This window comes from Pantherophis guttatus, chromosome 4, assembly GCF_059756535.1.
Source record: "Pantherophis guttatus breed Tessera chromosome 4, ASM5975653v1, whole genome shotgun sequence".
NCBI classification, from domain to species: domain Eukaryota; kingdom Metazoa; phylum Chordata; class Lepidosauria; order Squamata; family Colubridae; genus Pantherophis; species Pantherophis guttatus.
In genome coordinates this window covers 15448443-15467752 of record NC_142066.1, presented here as the reverse complement: position 1 = coordinate 15467752, position 19310 = coordinate 15448443, and the positions used below count along the sequence as shown (strand labels likewise).

Sequence of the window (19310 nt, the reverse complement as noted above, 5' to 3'; positions counted from 1 at the left end):
GAATGTGTGCTTTGGGCAATTCAATGCATACTGTGTTTCCCCAAAAATAAGACCCAACCCAAAAATAAGCCCTAACATGATTTTTTAGGAACCTCATAATATAAGCCGTACACCATAAATAAGCCTCAGTTAATATCGTCAGCCATCAACATTGTGGTTGCCCTGGAGGGAGGTGTCATGGTCAGCTTGATGTTGTTAACATTGGGGGTTGCCAGTTGGGGCCTGAGTGCGATGGACCAGGGAGGGGTGTCCTGGCTGCCTCTTGGGGGTTGGGCATTTCTTCACTTTGGATAGGGCTGTTGCAGGTGGGCGGCAGGTGTCTGCAGAGTATTATATTATATTTTATTTATATATTTATATTTTATTGAATTTCTATACTGCCCTTCTCCTGAAGGACTCAGGGTGGTGTACAGACAAAAATAAAACCATGACAATGTAAAAATTAAAAGCAATTTAAAACAATTAAATAAATTGGCCAAAAAACTCTAATAAAACAACCCATTTAAATAGTAAAATGTTATTATTATTAAGGCCAGCCCTGCTTGTTGGAATAATAATGTTTTTAGGGCACGACCAAAGGTATGAAGGTCGTGAATCCTACGAATCTCCAGGGGCAGCTCATTCCAGAGGGTAGGGGCCCCTACAGAGAATGCTCTCCCCCTGGGGGTCATCAGCCGACATTGCCTAGCCAACGGCACCCGGAGGAGCCCCTCTCTGTGGGAGCATACCGGTCGATGGGAGGCTATCGGTGGCAGAATGTGGTCTCGTAAATACCCAGGTCCCAAGCCATGGAGTGCTTTAAAGGTGGCAACCAACACCTTGAATCGCACCCGGAAGACCACCGGGAGCCAGTGCAGCTCACGCAGGAGCGGTGTTACATGGGAGCGTCAAGTCGCTCCCATAACTACCCGCACGGCCACATTCTGGACCAGTTGGAGCCACAGGGTGCTCTTCAAGGGGAGCCCCATGTAGAGAGCATTACAGTAGTCCAGATGGGAGGTGACGAGGGCATGAATGACTGTGCATAGGGAGTTCCGGTCCAGAAAGGGACGCAACTAATAAATCAGGCGAACCTAATGAAAAGCTCCTCTGGCCACAGCTGTTAGATGGTCTTCTAAAGACAGCTGTGAGTCCAGAAGGACACCCAAGTTGCGAACCCTCTCTGAGGGGGTCAAGATCTCACCCCCAATAGTCAGTGATGGAGTCAACTGACTATGATGGGACACCGGAAACCACAGCCACTCGGTCTTGGAGGGGTTGAATCTGAGCTTGTTCCTCCCCATCCAGATCCGTATGGCTTCCAGGCACCGGGTCATCACTTCAAGGGCATCATTGGGGTGGCCCGGGGTGGAAATGTACAGCTGAGTATCATCAGCGTACTGATGGAAATCCACCCCGAAGCCATGGATGATCTCACCCAGTGGCTTCACATAAATGTTGAACAGGAGGGGCAAGAGAACCGACCCCTGTGGCACCCCACAAACTAGGTGTCTTGGGGTTGACCTCTGCCCCCCTGCCAACACAGACTGCATACGGCTGGAGAGGAAGGAGGCGAACCATCATAGAATGGTGCCCCCCACTCCTAACCCCTCCAGCCAGCACAGCATGATACCATGGTCGATGGTATCAAAAGCCGCCGAGAGATCTAACAGGACCAGGACAGAGGAATAACCCCTGTCCCGAGCCCTCCAGAGATCATCTACCAATGCGACCAATGCCGTTTCCATGCTATACCCAGGCCTGAAATATGACTGGAATGGATCTAGATAGTCCGCTTCATCCAGGTGCTGAGGAAGCTGTCGTGCCACCACACTCTCAACAACCTTCGCCACAAAACGAAGGTTGGAGACAAGACGTTAATTTGATAAAACAGCCGGGTCCAGGGAAGGCTTCTTGAGGAGGGGCCTCACCACCGCCTCTTTCAAAGTGGTGGGAAAGAAACCCTCACTCAAAGAAGTGTTAATAATCCCCTGGAGCCAGCCTCGTGTAACCTCCCGGGAAGCCAGCACCAACCAGGAGGGACACAGGTCCAACAAACATGTGGCCGCATTCAGCCTACACAGGACCCTGTCCTCATCCTCAGGAGTCACAAGGTCAAACTCCTCCCAGCTAACACTCTCAAGACCCACCTCCATCACCCCATCTGAATCCATCCAATCAGAGTCCAAGCCCTCCCGAATCTGAGCGATTTTATCATGCAGATATTGCACAAAATCCTCAACCCTACCCTGCAAGGGGTCTTCTCGCACTCCCGAATAGAGTAGGGAATGGGTCACCCTAAACAGGGCGGATGGGCGGTTATCCGCAGATGCAATCAGAGTGGAAAAATAATTAAATTTTGCCGTTTTGATCGCCACTAGGTAGGTCTTAATATGAGACCTTACCATATTACCATACCATCGGTCAGATTCGGAACGGCTGGCCTCCAACTGCTCTCCAGGCATCTTTTCTGGTGCTTCAATTCTCTCAGCTCCTCAGAAAACCAAGGAGCCAATTGAGATTGGTGCCGAGTCAGAGGCCGCAAAGGCACAATGTGGTCCAAAGCCCCAGCGGCTGCCCTATCCCAGGTGGCCACTAGTTCTTCAGTCGAGCTGTGAGCCAGTGCCTCAGGGAATGGCCCAAGCTCCATCCAGAACCTATCTGAGTCCATCAGGTGCCTGGGACAGAACCATCTAACCAGTAGAGTAGCTAGAGGACAAGGTTGGACAGCTTGAACTGAGTTTGCAGGGGCCATGGCATGGAGCTACATCCACTCCACCATCTGCCTTGCCTTGCAACATGCCTTGCCTTGGAGAGACACATGATCCATCTTATTTTCAGGTGATGTCCAATTAAGATTGTCAGCCCTCAACATTGTGGTTGCCCTGCAGGGGCTAGGTGGGCATGGTCACAGCTCAACATTGCTCGGATTGGGGGGGGGGTGTCCAGCCATCTGTCTTTGGTTGCCCACAGCTGCACCAGGGCAGGCATCCATATGGCACATCCAATGGGTACATCCCATTGGATGTGCCACATGGATGCCTGCCCTGGGGCAGCCATGGGCAATGAAACACAGATGGCTGGGCAGAGTGGGCAAGTGGCTGGGCAGCATATCTGATGGGGCAGATCACGTGTCTCCGACTCGTGCCTCTGCCTCTGTCAGACTTCGATGCTATCTCAAAATAAATGAATTTCCAAACTGCCAATCTTTAAGGAAATCTTTTCTTTAATTGAGCACAGCCACCGGATCATGACTCGATGCGGACAAGACTGACCTTTTGCCCCCCCAATCCCTCCCTTTCCGATCCCCAAATCTCTGCTTCTCATTGGCTATCTTCCAAGTCATTCTCCAGACTTCTTGTCTTGTCATTTCCCAGGAATGTCTCCCCCCTTCATTTCCATGGCAACCCGACTTCAAAGGGATTTAGCAAGCAAAAGTTCAGAGCTTATCTCTCTCTCTCCTCTGGTCTCTATGCCAGCGTCGAAGTGCTGACAGCCTCCTCCTGCTGCTGGTGAGGCTGGTGGTGCTGCTGCTGCTGTGAGGTGAGGCAAAACAGGTAGCAGTGTAGGAGTGACACCATGCTGCAGCTCCTGTGAGCTTTGCCTGGACACCCAACCTTGTCCCCCATCTCCGCTGCACATGAGGGACACGTCTCCTACCCATGGCCACAACTGAGACAGCTCTGGCAAATGGAAAGGAGGGAGGTCCAGTCCCCAAGAGGCAACCGGGACTCCTCTTCCCACTCCCCCTTCCTGGGCCCCCACAGTCACACCCCTCCCCCCAATCCAAGCAATGTTGTCTCCCAAGAGACCCTCTAGCAGGAGGAATTCGGCGAACTTCCATAGAGCCCTATGGAAAGTACGTCGTATCATTGTGATGTCAGGTCTGCCTCCTGGCCTGCTATTAACTTGTTGGCTAATATTTCCTTGTGTTGTCAGGTCCTCAGCTCCACATTGCAATGAACAAGGACATACATTCATTTTCGCAGCTATTAAGATTGTTGGCTGAGCAGGTACAAAAATAGCCAGGAAACTGATTCAAGCCTGGGAATCAGGCCCCTTGTCAGTCAAAAGGAGTGCTGATTTACCACCAAGATACCAGGTACTTAGGAGCTGACGACTTGACAACACAAGGAAACAACTTAATAGCTGTCACAAGTCCCAAAGCTCAGAAGATTAAACCTGTGGTCCTGGTGACCGACCCAGATTGGGTCCTGCAATATTATTGTAGGACACGTATGTTTGCCATCATTCACATGCCTTTGTGTGTTTGGTTGACATGTTAAGAAAATGTATATGGCTACAAATCTTTTATGCAGAATCATGGACAAAAGGTGACTTCGCCAAAGTATCGACCTCAACCATACATCCTCAATCTCAGAAAAAGTTTCCCTGGCATTTCACAAACATGTTTGTTCTAGCATTTCAACTAGCAAAGTTATCATCTCTCGAGTTATCACAAACACTATAATTACATTAACAAGTCAATCCTCCAGTGGCTGTCAAGATGCATCTGAAGGAAATACCAAGGGCAAATACCAGAATAGATATGAACCTCCAATGTGTCATTCCATACTGAGGGCCATTCCTCAAAAAGTGGCTGAAGTGGGCCCAATCAGCACAGGATAAGTAAAACAACTGCAGCCATAAATTGGGTTCTCAGGATTTTGTACTTATTTCTTGTTATTACCACGCATACGTAGTGCTTGTGGATTTTGTGCTAATATGTTTAAACTGCTATTCAATTTCACAGCTGATGGATTCTCTCATATTTGAATAAGTGGGACTTCCTCCATAATGCTATACATGCAAGATACATGAGGGCATTCCTGTTGGAGGAATTCTATAAGACAAGTAAAATTCTGCTAAAGCCTCACAGTAGGAGGACCAAGAGAAAACATTGTGGTGGCCAATCTGCTTGATATTGGTTTTGGCTGATGCTTTCTTAAATTGACAGTAAAGAAAGAATCCTTTGAATTCTTGAATTTGAATCGAGAGCAACCCTGCCCTTCACACTTTGAGCATGGAAAAATAAATGAGGCTTAAGAAAAGGAATCACATTGAGACGTGACAAAATCTTAAGTCACATCTAAATGTAGATAGCAGTTATTCTGTGGTCTATAGCATCTGTTTGAATCTAGACTTTTGGCAACAGCAATACAGGAGAAGCCAAATGAGTAGGAATGTTGGGGATTATTGCTATATTACTGCTTCTACAGTTGACCCCGAAGGTACAACCTCTAAAGTGCATTGGAGAGGAAGCCCTTAAAATTCCACATGAATGGTACCAGGAGGGAGAAGTTATCATTGGGGGATTGATGTCCCTGGTCCATTACATGTTCCCCAAATATAGTTTCAAGAGACATCCTTCTATGGAATCAGTTGACATCCCATTGTAAGAAATCACTCTCTTACCTGATTGATTTGAATACAATCCTGCTTTGTTCTTTCCATTTCTGTAAACCACAGTGGTTCAATCAATGTATGCTACAAAATATCAATGTATGATAGTCATATCCTTAATAGCAACTTTATACCATGTCTTTTATTTTGTTTTATGTATTGATTAGATAGTTGAGGTCCTATTTAAAAAAGATCACAGAGCATTTTATAATCTTTGTAAGAGCAACCTAAAGCTCAAACCCAAAAGTTTACAGCAATAATAGAAATGTGGGTTCTTCTACTCACAGTCTTCCCTTATGCTCTTAGAGCTGAAACAGTTTACTGTGGAAGGAAACATGAATGTCTAAATGTATAATTATGTTCTTCAGCTCTACATTCCTCACTATAAAATCTTCTGTAATATATACTCGTAAATTAGTTCCACTCAGCTCAGATTCTCTTTCTGGGTAAGAAACACTACAAAAAAAAATATCAACCCATTCCATTTTTTCCTACTCAGTAACTTCTCCAAAGCTTTAGGTTTGGAGGATTTAGTGTTCTGGAGGATGAAATGTTTACTGCTATCCAATTTTTTGTCTCATTTCAAAGAGCAAAATGTTTAGTTTTCAAAACACTGGATGCCCTTGATCTGATTGTGAGGAGCTACTAATTGTTATAATGTGAATGTATTCTAATATTGAATAAAATAAAAGTTTACAGAGGATTGTATGGAACTTTAAGATCAAAATAATTTCTCCATTCCAAGAATGGAAAAAAATAGGAATTCATCTGTAGACTTCCATGACAACAATTCAGATATTTCAGAAATCAAATCCTCCTGTAAAGTCTTTCATAGTTCATCCTATTCATATGAGATAGCTCACTGCTTCAATTAATCTGAGATAATTCATTACTTTGTACTCAGCTATGTAGAAGATCCTTCCTTTAACTTGCATGGGTCTATCACAGTTTAACTATCTGTTCAAGTGTACAATTAAATACTTTACATAAAGATATGACTCTTGTATTTTAAGAGAGAAATTTAATTATGAAAATTCAGCAATATCTCTAATATGCACAATGTAAGGGAAATCTAGAAAGGCAAAATCAAAACATTTCATCTTATTTTTTCCTCATTGGATATCTCTGTAGTAGCATAACTCATAGCATAATACTCTTTTGAAGCAAGTCACTTTATTTACAGTGTGATAACCAAGTTCTACCAACACATCTTGGCTTTAGTGTTTGCCGTGAACGAGATCAACAAGGATCCCCACATCTTGCCCAACATCACTCTTGGATTCCACATCTATGACAGCTATTCGGATGCACTAATGACCTATCGTACCACTCTGGACCTGCTTTTTAAATTGCATAATATTGTCCCCAATTATATTTGTGGAACTGAAAAGAAAATTGTGGGAATCATCGGAGGGATGAGCCCTGAAATATCCATACGCATGGCAGAAATTTTGCAGCTTTTCAAGATCCCATAGGTTGAATGCATAGATTAGGATGGGCAGAATTGTGGAATTATTACTATGACCCAGATTACAATCTCTTGATTTTTCCCATCAAGGAACATGGTTTATTAGATGTAGAATTTGGCAAAAAGAAAAAAAACAGTTTAAGGTGTAGAATTCAACTAACCTAAATTTAAATTCAGTATATGGCTGCTTTCAAAAATTGTAAGATGAATCCACACTTAAAGAATTTTAGAGCATATTTGAATCTTCATGCTCACTGATTTCAATTTGTATATTTTAAACATAATGTGTATAAGAATATTTGGTTTAATATTTTAAAAATGTAGAGGACAATATATGGAATATGCTGACCTAGGATGAATTAAAACCGTTGATTCAGTTACCTACAAGAAAAAAGGGCTGAGACAGATGATAGATAGATGATAGATACTCTGTTTACCCGAAAATAAGACATCCCCTGATAATAAGCCCAATTGGGCTTTTGAGAGCATGGGCGAAAATAAGCCCCCTCCCCAAATAAGCCCTCCCGAAAATAACCTCTGCCTGAAAATATTTAAATCCATTCACAGCCAGTCCCCACCATTTCCTCTGGTTAGGGTTAGGGAAACAGAGTTGTAAATCAGATAAGATGGCAAGAGGAGCCCCGTCTTGCTCCATGCACCCCAAAATAATAAGACCTTCCTGAAAATAAGGCCAAGCGCTTATTTCGGAGTTCAAAAAAAGATGAGACAGGGTCTTATTTTCGGGGAAACACGGTAGATAGATAGATAGATGGGTGGGTGGGTGGATAGACAGACAGACAGACATAGATGTGTATATGTAGAGAGACAGACATACAGACAGAGAGAGAGACAGACAGAGAGACAGACAGAGAGAAAAAGACAAAGAGACAGAAAGAGACAGAGGGACAGAGAGAGAGAGACAGACAGACAGAGAGAGAGACAGAGAGACAGAGAGAGAGAGAGAGAGAGAACTATTAAAAGTCTTTCCCTTTTGGGGAAATCTCTAAACTAAATTAAAATATTAAACTTCCATATTTTTAAAGTGAAAGTGTTTAAATCAAAAGAAATAGAATGCATCCATTGATACTTTCACTTACTTTATCATTCCCTCTCTTTCTCTTATTCCTCCTTTCTTTCTTTTTTAGATTTCATATGGCTCATTTCAATTGGTAGCGACTGATGAATCACGTTTCCCCCCTTTTTATCGCATGGCCCCTGATGAATATCTCCAGTACGAAGGTTTAGTCCAGCTCCTTCTGTACTTTGGATGGAAATGGGTAGGATTTGTCATTGTAGATGACAAATATGGAGAACATTTCATACAAACTCTGGAATCCATGCTCTCGCAAAATGAAATCTGCTCTGAATTCACTGAAAGGGTTGACAGAAATTTCCATTTTTATGAAGGATTAGACTTGGTTAAACGATGTGTGAGGCACGTTAGTTTGTTCACAGAGAAAACAGCAAATGCAGTGATTATACATGGAGAAAATATAGTCTTTATGTGGCTGGCCTCTACTCTACTTCTGACCCCAGTTTTTCTGCCAATGGATCTTGATACCTCACAGAAACATTCTGCAAGAAAAGTGGATCACAATGGCACAAAATGATTTCACATTACATACTTTCCAAAGGGAGCTTGATATGCAAATGTTTCATGGAGCAATTTCCTTCTCAATTACGAAAAAAGAACTTCCAGGTTTCCAACAATACATACAGACTGTCACCCCTTCTGGGGCAAATCAGGATGGCTTTATTAGAGATTTTTGGAACCAGGCTTTTAGCTGCTCAGTACCAAATAAAGATGCTCCTGAAGATGGGGAATGTACTGGAGAAGAAAGATTGGAGGACCTTCTCGCATCCTTCTTTGAAACCAGCATACTTAGCCATAGTTACAGTATCTACAATGCCATCTATACTGTGGCTCAAGACTTACATGCTGCTAACACAATTAGGACACATCAGAATGTACGAAAGGACATGGATCAAATACAATCAAAGGTTGTAGAAGCCTGGCAGGTAAGATTTCCTCTTTCTCAGTGCTTTTTTAAAACATTCTCCATGGTTAAAACAGAGTGCCAGGACTTAAAGACTCTACAAATCATTGTAGGTCAGCTATCTAAAGATCATAGATGTTCACCTTCATTGAACATTCATGAACTACAAATGTTGATCCACTGAAGGTATTGTCCTTTGCCTACACACCTCAGCTTTTCCCTCTTTCCACACCAACTCAACTGGTCTTTAGCCTTCTCCTGCCTGTCCAATTCTCTGCATAAATAACAGAATAACAGACCACCAGAGTTGGAAGGGATTTGGGAGGTCTTTTACTCCGACCTCCCTCCTCAGGCAGGAGACCCTATACCAGTGATGGCTAACCTTTTTGCCATCACGTGCCAAAAGCGGGAGGAGTGCAGGGGGGTCATGCACATGCGACACACACACACACACACTCCCCCTGCTTTTGGCACACGATGGCACAGTGGGCCCGGCTTTCTAGGAGCCTGGGGAGGGCAAAAATGGCTTTCCCTACCCCGCTGGAGGCCCTCCAGAGGCTGTAAACAACCCATTTCCTGACTTCCGGTGGGCCAGGAAGGCCTGAAAATCAGCTTGCCAGCGCACGCATGTGCACTGGAGCTGAGCTAGGGCAACGCTTGCATGCCCATAGATATGGCTCCGTGTGCCACCTGTGGTATTTTATTTATTTATTTATAATTTTATTTATATACCGCCCTTCTCCTGAAGGACTCGGGTTGGTGTACAGCAATTTAAAAACATAAATATACAGATATCATAATTAAAATTAATTAAAATCATTAAATAGTTTTGGCCAAATACTTTTTGGCCGAAATTAAAACTCCAATTTAAAATCATTTAATTTGACAGCCCCGCCTGTCGGAACAGCAAGGTCTTGAGGGCACAGCAAAAAACCCGGAGTTCAGAGATTTTACGTATTTCCAGGGGCAGTTCGTTCCAAAGGGCAGGAGCTCCCACAGAGAAGGCTCTCCTCCTGGGTGTCGCCAGCCAACATAATTTGGCCGATGGCACCCTGAGGAGTCCCTCTCTGTGGGAGCGAACTGGTCAGTGGGAGGCAGAAGGCGGTCCCATAGATACCCTGGTCCTATGCCATGGAGCGCTTTAAAGGTGGTAACCAACACCTTGAATTGCACTTGGAAGACCACTGGGAGCCAGTGCAGCTCACACAGGAAAGGTGTTACATGGGCGCAATGGGGTGTGCCCATAACCACCTACACAGCCGTGTTCTGAACCAGTTGGAGCCTCCGAGTGCTCTTCAAGGGGAGCCCCATATAGAGAGCATTGCAGTAGTCCAGGTGGGAGGTGACAAGGACATGAGTGACCATGCACAGGGCATCCCGGTCCAGAAAGGGATGCAACTGGTGGATCAGGCGAACCTGATAAAAAGCCCCCCTGGCCACGGCCGTCATATGCTCTTCTAAAGACAGCCGTGCGTCCAGGAGGACACCCAGATTGTGAGCCCTCTCTGTGGGGGGCAAAGATTCACCCCCAATAGTCAGCAATGGCACCAGCTGACTATACCGGGACGCCGGAAGCCACAACCACTCGGTCTTGGAAGGGTTGAGTCTGAGCCTATTTCTCCCCATCCAGACCCACACAGCCTCCAGGCATGCCATAGGTTCGCCATCACAGTCCTATACCATTTCAGACATTGTGTGGTTGTCCAATCTCTTCTTAATAACCTCCAATGTTGGAGCACCCACAACATCTGGAGGGAGGTCATTTCACTGATTAATTGTTCTGTTTGGAAATTTCTCCTCGGTTGGATCTCTTCTTGATTAGTTCAAGTCAGTACTGTATTCTTCTGATTGCTTCTTGTTGTTTTCCAACTTTCTAAAATGGTTAGTTCAAGTTGGTACCAGGGGTGGGATTCAGCCAGTTCGGACAAGTTCAGGTGAACTGGATGCTAATTTTACATCTGGTTCACCGAACCGGTAGTTGCAAGGACTGGGTGGCCCCACCCAACCCTACCCGCCCCTCCCAGGAGTCTCTACATGACCCGTTTTGGACGTCAGGTAAGTGCAGGACCCACACGGAGGCTCTGGGAGGGTGAAAAATGAGCCTACCAGAAGTTCTGGAAGTCCAGAAACAGGCCCATTTCTGGCCTCCAGAAGGCCTCCGGAGCCCAGGGGAGGCCATTTTCACCCTCCCAGAGGCTTGATGAAAGTATCCAGAGCCTGGGGAGGGCAAAAACAGGCCTACCGGAAGTACCAGAAGTCCAGAAATGGGCTCGTTTCTGGCCTCTGGAGCGTCTCCAGAGCCTAGAGAAGGCCGTTTTCACCCTCCCAGAAGCTCAAGGAAAGCCTGGGGAGGGAGAAAATGCCCCCCATGGTGCAGAAGGCCAAGTAGGCCACGCCCACCATGGCCATGCCCACCCAGCAACCGGGCAGAGAACCAGTTGCTAAAGTTTTTGAATCCCACCCCTGCTCTGTATTATATTCTTCTGACTACTTCTTACACCAAATCTCTGTGTCATATAATATATGTGGGAATATGCATAATTTTGTATTTCTTTATTTTGCCATGTTTATGTAGTGTATACTGGAGGTGGTGACCCTTTGAGAGCTGTATGCAATGAAATTTCATTTTAATGTATGCTGATTAGTGTACATTCAAAGAGACAATAAAGTTAGTCTAAGTCTAAAAGAAAATCACTGAGTAACAAAAAATATTTTAATGTCCAATGTGGAATATTACCAATAATAACAATTAAACTGCTGACGTCCTCCGTATTTTTTTTATTCCTGGTGAGGAAAGGCTCCAAATTTAAAAAGAGGCTGTTGTATGAGGCGATTAGGAAGCATATTGGTTTCTCTCTAAACAATGTTGGTGTTTGTTCTGCAAGCTCCACTCATTTCTGCAGAGAATTTCTTTCAACAACAATGCTGGAGATGAAATTAAATTAAATGAAGATGAAGCCCTAGAAGCTGGATTTGACATTGTAAATTTGGTTACTTTCCCAAACAACTCCTATATCAATATCCCAGTTGGAGAAATAGATCTGCAGGCACCTCCAGGAAGAATGTTCTTCATTCATCAAGATAAAATCCAGTGGCATCATGGATTCACTCAGGTACCATAATATGGACAAAAAGAACAATTTTGTATATGTTCCTTTTCTCGCATCTAGCCTTTCCTTTGGACCATTGATAACAACTAACTCATAGGCCCCAATTACATTTCAATCAATCTCTGTCAAAAATATCCAAAAACAAATGTACTATTGTATTGTTTAATGATGGACATTCTAATTCTTTAGAATTTCCAACTTTTGCATAGAAATTTACTCTCACTGAATGGTATAATCACAGTAACATGCCCAGATGTTGGCCTGTCCAAATGAAGCAACCATTGATATATAAACTTTCATTCTAAAGAAGGAACTTATATGTGATCAAATTTCAATGATATATTTAATGCTGGCAGAGGAAAACTCTTCTTTTTCTTCCTGTGAAATAAACAATTAACAACCTCAAACTCTCAGATCTATTCAAACCCTCAAAGTTTGGGATTCTTTCCATTCATTGCCAGTAAATTAAAGTTGCTTGTACAATCAGCCAGATGTTTATACAGATTTGGCCTTGTTAGTCACCTATTAAGTCTTGCTCAAGGACCTGGGGTAGGAAGATCTTGTGGTTTGATGGTGTTGTTGCAGGATGTAAGCTGTTCCAAGCAGAACTGCCTTTTGCAACTGGTTGTTGTTTGGAATTGACAAAAAAATCAACATCAGTCAATTGCAAAAGGCAGCTTTACTTGGAACAGTTGATATATTGTGATGATACTTTTAACAGCACCAAATTATAACATCTCCCTAACCCAGATTCTTCAGATGGACTCAATAGGTGGATAAAAGTGCCAAATCCAATCTAAAGTACTCACTGAATGTGCATCTATTCATAATACTTCAAATTTATATGCCACTCAACTGCTAGTCTTGCTGGGCAGTTTACAAATTGAAACCAAGAAGAAACCATACAAAGACATAAAACACAGAAAAGCAAAAATGGACGAGGAAACAGGGAAAAGAAAGAAGTGAATATCAAACATTTTTGCCAAAGGCCTAGGTGGACAATATATCTTCGGGAATCTTTGAAATAGTAAAAGGACATGGGGCATTTGAATTTGGGAGAAGGCTCATTCCAGAGAGCAGGAGCTTTTACAGGGAACATGCACTTCCAGGATCCCAATAAATTGCATAATTTAGTCAATGGAACCAGGAGTGTGCCAATGCTGCCAGCTCGAACCAACTGAGCAGATACTATGGAAGACGAGCAGTGAGTCATGTAACCAGGTCTTTATGCCACGTAGGACTTCATAGGTCAGGGGTCGGCAACCTTAAACACTCAAAGAGCTGCAAAGGTCCTACCCAGAAGCCCCTGTTCAATTCTGGAGCCGATCAGAAGTCCGGTTCACCCACCATAGAGTCTCCTTCTAGCACGGCATCCTTTTTCCTCTGCCAACTGGAAGTCGGTTCCCCCACCATAGAGTCTCTTCCTAGCGCGGCATCCTTTTTCCTCTACTTGTCCTAACCCAGGGGTCTGCAACCTTAAATACTCAAAGAACCATCTGGACCCATTTCCCACAGAAAAGAAAACACCGGGAGCCACAAAACCCTTCCCGTGCCTGACTATTTCTTGAGCGGCCACAAAACTAGCATATGTAGTTGAATTAAACATTCTGTTTTCTTCTGAAACTTTTCTTTTCTTGGATTTATCCATGGTTGGCCTACCAGGGGTTGAAAAATTGCTCAATAAATAGCATGCACGACATTGGCGGTTGTGACACATATTTTGAGCGATAGGGAGCCACAGCAGAGGGGTGAAAGAGCCACATGCGGCTCCAGAGCCGCAAGTTGCTGACCTGTCATAGGTGACAACCAGCACCTTGAATGTGGAAGAATATCAGAAATATTCAAGGTCCGGATATAAATCTGGACTGTATTTCGTTGATTAAACTTTGGCTAAACTAATAGGAAATGAAATACAACTCAGTTATATTCCTGGATATGACAACATTTTTTAAGGTTAAACTGTCTGTGTCAGCTTCATGGCAGAACTGACTGTCAATACTCTTGTTCTTATTCATTGGCTGTAAGCAAAAATAAAACGTTTATATTGACCTCTTGGTTTATTTGGGACAGCTACCTCCTCCCTCCTTGTGTAATGAGCCTTGTCCTCTTGGAAAGAGAAAGCTCAAGATTGAAGGGCGGAAATTTTGCTGCTATGCTTGTGCTCGTGTCCTGAAAATATGATATCCAGACAAACAGGTAAGATTTATAGCATCGCAATGGACCTATGCCTGAAAGTTCATTTCTGTAGCCTGTATCGCAGTGAATAAGAATCTCTTCAATATTATTTGCTTGCTTTATTTAGTTAGAATAGCAGAGTTGGAAGGGACCTTGGAGGTCTTCTAGTCCAACCCCCTGCTTAGGCAGGAAACCCTATACTATTTCAGACAAATGGTTATCCAATCTCTTCTTAAAAACTTCGAGTGTTGGAGCATTTACAACTTCTGGAGGCAAGTTGTTTCAGTGGTTAATTGTTCTGTCAGGAAATTTCTCCTTCGTTCCAGGTTGCTTCTCTCCTTGATGAGTTTCCACTCATTGCTTCTTGTCCTGTCCTTGGAGAATAGCTTGACTCCCTGTTCTTTGTGGCAGCACCTGAGATATTGGAACACTGCTATCATGTCACCCCTAGCCCTTCTTTTCATCAAACTAGACATACCCAGTTCCAGCAACTGTTCTTCATATGTGTTGTGGCCCCGCCCTCTGAGCCTGTCCCATCGGAGGAAGAAAGCTCCGAGCATGAGGAAGAGGAGTCAGCCAGGCCTCCCTCTCCAGGCCCCTCCCCTCTGGCATTGTCTCAGGTGCCGGCCGAGGGAGAGGAGATTAGCAGGGAGACAGGTGGCTCGGATCAGAGTGACGGAGAAACATCATTCCTGGACGCACGCCTCCGAAGGCGTGATAAACGATTGCAGCAGCTCAGGAGGCATGCTAGGGATTAGAACTGAGTCACTGGACCACACCCCAGAGACTATATAATAGAGGGTGGTGGTCAGTGATCCTTGTGATGAACAAAAGTAAACCTTGGATAGTCACTAAAGCCTCGTCCGGAACTGCTGAGAGAAATATTATTCTGCTTGGACTTTTTGTACACTAAGTATCTTATCTTTCTGTTTTGTGGAAATAAACGCACTTGGCAGACTGTGTGTAAATCGCTGCCAAGTTGGAGATAAGACCTGGGTGTGTGCCAAAGTGTTTCCTTAACCCTCGGCTGGCTGTGTTTGTGTGTGTGTGTGGACGGGGACAGATCAATATGTTTTAGCTTCCAGTCCCCTAATTATCTTTGTTGCTCTTCTCTGCACTCTTTCTAAAGTTTCAACTTTTTTTTTTAAAATCGTGGCAACCAAAAGTGGATGCAGTATTCCAAGTGTGGCTTTACCAAGGCATTATAAAGTGGTATTAACACTTCACGTGATCTTGATTCTATCCCTCTGTTTATGCAGCCTAGAACTGTGTTGGATTTTTTGGCAGCTGCTACACACTGCTGGCTCATATTTAAATGATTGTCTACTAGGATTCCAAGATCCCTCTCACAGTTACTACTACTGAGTACCACATATACTGTACCTGTGCATTTTGTTTTTCTTGCCTAAATGTAGAACCTTACGTTTTATTAGATAGTGCCCAGTGTTCAAGTCTGTCAAGATCCTTCTGTATCTTAAGCCTATCTTCTGAAGTGTTGGCTGTTCCTGCTAGCTTGGTGTCGTCTGCAATTTGATGAGTTCCCCCTCTATCCCCTCATCCAAATCATTGATGAAGATGTTGAAGAGTACTGGCCTAAAACAGAGCCTTGGGGTACCCCACTGCATACTTCCCTTCATGTAGATGCAATTCCTTGAGGCTGAATTTAAGTGAAATAATGGGGCACCTCACATGAAGCAAGCAGTCATGAAATAGGACACTATCCTCTAGTGCTTCTGCCTGTTTTCCAGATCTAAAGCATTTCCTTTTTTTCCCCACAAGATAGATAGATTTATTTATTTTATTATTTTATTATTTTATTATTTTATTATTTTATTATTTTATTATTTTATTATTTTATTATTTTATTATTTTATTATTTTATTATTTTATTATTTTATTATTTTATTATTTTATTTATTTGTCAAACATGTATAAGTATAAACATGATTATGGTTACAGGAAATGGATGCAAATAAATGGGGACAGTAGGACAGGGATAGTAGGCATGTTGGTGCACTTATGCACACCCCTTACGGACCTCTTAGGAATGGGGTGAGGTCAACAGCAGATAGTCGAAGGTTAAAGTTATGGGGGTTTGGGGATGAAACCACAAAATCAGGGAGTGCATTGACCACTCTGTTGCTGAAGTTGTATTTTCTGCAATCGAGTTTGGAGCTGTTTACCTTAAGTTTGTATCTATTGTGTGCTCATGTATTATTGTGGTTGAAGCTGAAGTAGTCATTGACAGGCAGGATGTTGTAGCAGATAATTTTATGTACTACACTTAGGTCAGACCAAAGGCGGCGTAGTTCTGAATTGTCTAAGCCCAAAATTTCAAGCCTGGTGGGATAAGGTATTCTGTTGTGAGCAGCGGAGTGGAGTATTCATCTCGTGAAATACCTCTGCACTCACTCAATTGTATTCATGTCCGATATATAGTGCGGGTTCCAGGCAGATGAGCTGTCTTTAAGAATTGGTCTGGCAAAGGTTTTGTATGCCCTAATTTGCAGTACAATATTACCAGAGAAGAAGCTTTGCAATATTAGGTTAACTACTCTTAGTGCCTTTTTGGCAATGTTGTTACAGTGAGCTCTGGCACTTAGATCATTTGAGATGAGTACTCCGAGGTCCTTGACAGAGTGAGGGTTGTCTATGAGGTTGTATCCACCCAGCTTGTATTTGGCATTCTGTGGGGGGGCAGAACCAGTTCGGTGACGTCATATTGTCACCGCTACCGGCTCGGGAGAACCGGTCCAAACCGGGAGGAACCCACCACTTGCTGGCACGTGCAGCCTTGCCTGTTTGTCTTCCGGGTTTCTGTAGTGCATGCGTATGTGATGATCAGCTGTCCTTCGTGTGCGTGGCAGTGCTGAAAATCAGGGTGTGCATGCACGCTGGCCAGCTGATCATCAGGCGTGCATGCGCACTAGAACCCAGAAGTTTGGTTTTTCCAGAGTGCAGCCACGAGTGCGAGCATGCGAGTGTTCATGTGGGGATCGTGCAAGTGCGTGTGTGGTGAGCGTGCGAGTGCACGTGTAGCGAGCATGCGAGTGCATGTGTAGCAAGCATGCGAGTGTGCACGCGATGTTTCTGCACAACCTTTTTTGGCACTCGGTGCTGAAAAGTTTCGTCATCACTGTGTTATAGTGTAAGAATAAAAAGTTGAAGGTATAATGTTATTATCTTCTACTATGCTAAAAAGAGAGGAAAGTCAATGCATTTTCCCCCTTCTACTCAACACTCCCTTTTTCCCTTTTATCTCGTTTTATTTTCCTTTGTATTTTACCATATATTCTGATCAACTAATCATCATCATTTAACGACCCCATAATCCCTTGCGGGTTGGAGTCCGGGCAACTGAATGGAGCTAGCAGAGTGTTTAATGGCCGGATGCCCTTCCTGTCGCCAATGCGGAACTTTGTTCAGCAGATATATTCTCATTATGTCCAGAGAGAGAAATATCTGCCTCTACCTAGGAGCTAACTCAGTTTCCTGATTGTGAGGCAACAGCTCCACCTCTAGGCCAACATACCACTCTGCTATATTTTGATCAACTAATCAAGTAAAAAAAAATTTGAAGGCCTGAGAGTTACAAAGCGTTTTAGAAAACACATTAGAGAGAAGTCCAGAAAAGCAATTCTGAAATGTGGGAAAAATTAGGTTCCGTTCAGAAATTCTTTTTCTCTTTACAGACATGGAGAATTGTGACAGTTGTCCAGAGGATCAATTTCCAAACGAAGCTCACAATGAGTGCATTCCAAAGACAATGAATTTCCTCTCCTTTGAAGAGCCACTGGGCATTACTCTTGTGTCTCTGGCTCTTCTCTTTTCCTTCTGCACAGTTATTGTGCTTGCAATTTTCATTAAGCAACAAGACACTCCCATTGTCAAAGCCAACAATCGCAACCTCACCTACCTTCTACTTATCTCCCTCTTTCTCTGTTTCCTCTGCTCATTTCTGTTCATTGGAAAGCCCAATAAGGCAACCTGCCTCCTCCGACAAACAACATTTGGCATTATCTTCTCTATTGCAATCTCTTCTATATTGGCCAAAAACATCACAGTTGTTATAGCATTCCTAGCTTCAAAGCCAGGAAGCCTATTCCACAAATGGGTGGGGCAAAAATTGGCTTATTCTATTATCTGGTTCTGCTCCTTCATTCAACTAGGTATTTGTATTGTTTGGCTGAGTACTTCTCCTCCATTTCCAGATTTAGACATGGAGACACTCCATGGAGAAATCATAGTTGAATGTCATGAAGGCTCCATCATCATGTTTTACTGTGTCTTGGGCTACCTGGGCCTCTTGGCTCTTCTCAGCTTCACTGTGGCCTTCCTAGCCAGGAAGTTGCCAGACAGTTTTAATGAAGCTAAGTTCATCACCTTCAGCATGTTGGTTTTCTGCAGTGTTTGGCTGACTTTTGTCCCCACCTACCTGAGCACCAAGGGGAAATACATGGTAGCTGTGGAGATCTTCTCTATTCTGTCTTCTGATGTTGGTTTACTGGGATGCATCTTCATCCCCAAAATCTATATAATTATACTGAGGCCTGAACTCAACACTAAAGAGCAATTAATAGATAAGAAATAAAAAAAGAACAAGATTCCATTTTGAATAAGCAAAACTGCTTTGAATTGTGCTTGTGTGTATGTCTGTGTATACATACCAGTGGTGGGTTGCTGAGAATTCTTTGAGGACTATCTGTTTTTTGGAGGAATAGGGTATATTAATTTTTCAGCAAGCAGTTTTCCATATGATTTAATTAAGCTTTTCTATTGATAGTAACATAATAACTGGGTTACTATCAAAATACACATTAGAAGGAACACAGAGAACAAATTTCAAGATTCTTTGAAGATTGTTGACTGATTTCCTGACCCATTTAAAACCGCTGAGAAATTGACTTTTGCCGGTGAAGCTGATAATGACAGTCATTATGAAACTTTACATCATTCCCAATTAAATTGAGAGATGAATGATACCACCTGAACAATTATTTTAATGGAGCAATTCTTGGTGGAATGAAGCTTTAAATATACATAAAGAAGTATTTCTTTGCCTAGATTAGAAAAAGAAGAGATAGCAAATTTAGGCTCAGGTAAAGCAACAAAATCACTTTGAAGATACAACACTGTTTTATGAGCCCGACTAGGTGGCTCAGTGGCTAAGACACTGAG

At 43.3% G+C, this 19310-nt stretch overlaps 1 pseudogene; it reads left to right on the top strand.

Annotated features, from left to right (window-relative positions):
* Positions 1-8446: 8446 nt before the first annotated feature.
* Positions 8447-18747, top strand: LOC117656407 (vomeronasal type-2 receptor 116-like; annotated as a pseudogene).
* The last annotated feature ends 563 nt before the right edge of the window (positions 18748-19310 follow it).